Below are 3,727 nucleotides of genomic sequence, written 5' to 3' on the forward strand. Positions count from 1 at the left end.
AAAATACTTGATTTTCTGAGTAAGGTGTGGTTAGAATCGAGTATCTTGAAAACCAAAGTATGAAAAAATAGCCCCAAAGAAGGAAAGTTTACCTGAAGTAGAAAAAAAACAAAATAATTATGAACTAGACAGAAGACTTAGTTCAGAGGCTTGATTGGGAAAAAGGATTATCTTAGAATCTCCAAAAGATTTTATTAGAGAAACTAGGAAGAATTATTGGAAGAAGAAATTAAACATTTTGAGAATCAAACAAAAGGCAAGAAATAGAATAGAAATAGCTGGCTACTATAAAATTATTGATTATTCAAATGAAGAAGTGGACTTTATAAGATGACTTTAGAAACATGCAAAGATGACATCAGAAAATCAGTATTTTTTAAAAGCCGTGTTAGTGAACTGAGCAGTCATATACTCTTCTCTTTCATCCATAATTAACTCATAAGTATTGGGTTGGTCAAAAAAGTTTGCATGTTTTTTTTCTGTAAAATAAAAGACACATTTTTCATTTTCACCAATAACGTCATTAATTTGGATATTTTGAGTATGTTGGCTATCTCCCATGTGGTATAAATTGATTGATCTCAATTAATGTCTCAGTTTGATCTCTATTAACTTCAACTGGTTTACCCCACTATGGAGCATCATAGTCCACAGAGAAATCTCCAGCCCAAAACTTCACAAACCACTTTTGGCATGTTCATCAGTCATAGTACCTTCTTCACACACTGCACAAATCAAATAGGAGCTCTTTCTTTCTTTCTGCTGCAGAATATTCCCTTTTGTAAATGTACCACAGTTTTTTTATCCACTCATTTACTGATGGGTACGTGGAGGCTTTAAAAAATTCTGTCTCTAAATATCTTTTACTGGTTGAGCCCAGTAGATATTCTATCCCTATAATGGTAGTAATGGGTCTTTTTTCTTCAAGATAGTATGTGTTTCCAATGTGCTTTAACTTTTGCTTTCCAGAAAAAAAAGCTCAAAAACATGAAGCCATTTGTTCAGTGCGTGTGTACTTCATGATTCCCTTCTGGCCCATCAGTTGGGCAGTCCATACACAGGGGGACAAGAATAGAGCAGGAAAATATTCTTTTCCCCTTCCTATTTCCCTCCATCAATGCTTTGCTTCCTGTGCATATAACAATCATCAGACAGGAGAATTATATCATCATGTAAATGCAAGAGGCCCATGAGATGAGACCTTTAATAGTGGGCAACCCAACCCAGGAAAGCCCCAGAGGTATTGGTATCTTCAAAAATAAAAACTGTTCATTTCTGTAATATGTGACTCTTAACAAAGTGCTTTAAAATAGTAAGTGCTTGGTTCATATGCTGGCCTCTTGACATATGGGGCATCTTTTATTATGTCCATTTTGAACCTGGAGTTAAGAAAGATTAAGGAAACTCTTAAAGTAGTAATTGTGGAGAGAGGCCTCACATTGTGGGTTTGGGATTCTTGTCTTTTTCTTTTACTGTGCCATGCTGTGCATCAGGCTATACATACACCCCACTAGAATATTCTGTAGGAATGTAGGTAAACCTATTAGACTATATGTCATGAATCTATAGGTGTGTCTATGAGCTTGATTTTGACTAGATGCTATACAAATTTTATAAACAAGAATAACTGCATTTTTAGAGGTTATGCAACTCTGTGAAGCAAGGATCAGAAAAAAAGATTTAAAATGTATTCTGAGGAATAGCTCTTCCTGTGGTTGCACTGCATTCCAAATGTGTGAAAAAGACAGGGAAAAACATGAACTGCAATAAATTATGGCTAAAGCAAGTTAGCTTATTAACTTCCTTTCTTGGTTTCCTGGCAACTGGCAGCTAGCAGTTCTTAGAAGCTTTCAAAACCTGGGAATGATAGGCATCCTCAAGTTCAAAGACTCCCTTGAACCTTTTGGACCTACAACTGCAGCTAGAAGTCCTGTTGAAACAGGCTTCCCTGGGTAATTTCCAGCACAGTTGGATACACAGCACTGTTCAGACTAGCTCCATCAAGGTTGTACATCACTGACATTCAGATAGATTTCAGAGAACAGAGGCTGCTTGTAAGACTGGCCTGGGGCATGTACACCTGGTATTTCTTACCTGTGTCACCTGACCCTGGTCACTACAACAGTGCTAATGAGCATTCCCCTACTGACACAGGTGTCAGGCACTGCCAGGTGTGTTTCATACATAATTAGAAAAAAAACATCTGTGGAGGGGGGATTTTTTCCTTACAGAAAGAAAATTTTGCTTAAAAATCCAAGTATTTAAAAGTATTGTTTTTACATGAATTAAATTCCCTAGAGATAGACTGTCATAATTGATATTAAGTCATATATATTAAAGGTCTGTATGTTCATAATAATTGGCTAAGTAGACCCATGTTCAGGGAGAGAGAAGAACTCTGCTCAGAAATAAAAGATTACATAATCTTCTCTTGAGTTAACACTACTCAAACTGGTATGATTCTCTTTGATTTTAGAGTGTAGGTGGGCATGTGGAGCAGGAGGGATCATGTCTGCACAATAAAACACTTATAAAAATCAACTTTTCATTCTTATTTTTTAATAGGAAGTAATTCTTCCTATTAGTGGTGCTTCCTCTTAGTGGTGCTCTTAAAATTGCAAAATTAGTGCCTTGGCAACTTGCTAAGAAAACTCATCTGCAACTGGCAGGACTCAGGTTATTGAGGCCAGCTATTCAGAGTACTTCATTAGATACTGCGTACAGATCAGTCCTGGCTAGAGCTGGCTCACCGAAAGACTGGGATCTGAAAGATGTTCTGTCACAGGAACACTAGCTCTTGCTGTAAACAAGAGAAAACAGCTTTTGGTCCCATGAGGACATTCCCAAAGGATCTGAGGTCCAGAATCCTTCTAGAAAGAGATTGCTAATGAAAGGGCTGATTGTTCTATTGTCTGATTCCTCCTTAATTAGATTTAGCAACAAGGTCAAAGTCTTTCCTATTATGTCCGTAAATAATCCTGAATGATGATAGTCCTGTGATTTATGCTTATAAGGGGCCAGTGTTTTAATTTGATAATAGAAGCAAATGTTTTAAAGAGTACAAAGTATAGGGTGGCTTGAACATGGATTTAAGAGATCTACAAATTCTTTTGCTGAGAAAATGGTTGCAGAATATGAGATATCTTACATGAATTATATGTTACTTTATCATTTTCTTAGAAACTAGATGACTTCACCATGACATGCTGACATCTCTTCAAAGGCAGGCATACACATTTCCTGTGCCTCCTGCGAGAAATATCCCCCATTTTTAAAGTAGATTGGGTGTAGTGACTGTGATAGTTTCCTTCAGTCAAAATTACTTATTAAAATTTTATATAAAAATAATGCAAGGTACTTATTGGAGCTACAAAAATGTGTAATATTATTTTACGATTCCTATATTAAGATGCTTAGATTTAGTTTGCCAGGTACTATGAAAGATCACTTGTTCTTATGTTTTTTTATAATCCACTCTAACACACATGGACTGAAGTTTGGAGCCAAAATATTTTTTATCCCTTACTGTTAATTCATTTGCAATTCTGGACCTCCAACTTGGGTGAAACAACTTACTTGCTTCTCAGAATCTTCTAGTTTTATAAAATATCTTGAAAGAGACCAAACTCATTTGTACATGTTAGTGCATTTATTTCATATGTACTTCTTGAATACCATGCTCCTTATAATATTTTTATGCCAATTCATTGAAAGAAAAAATGTCCAT

This window comes from Phyllostomus hastatus, unplaced genomic scaffold (genome assembly GCF_019186645.2).
Source record: "Phyllostomus hastatus isolate PE091 unplaced genomic scaffold, TTU_PhHast_1.1 phas_contig_58, whole genome shotgun sequence".
Classification (NCBI taxonomy): Eukaryota; Metazoa; Chordata; class Mammalia; order Chiroptera; family Phyllostomidae; genus Phyllostomus; species Phyllostomus hastatus.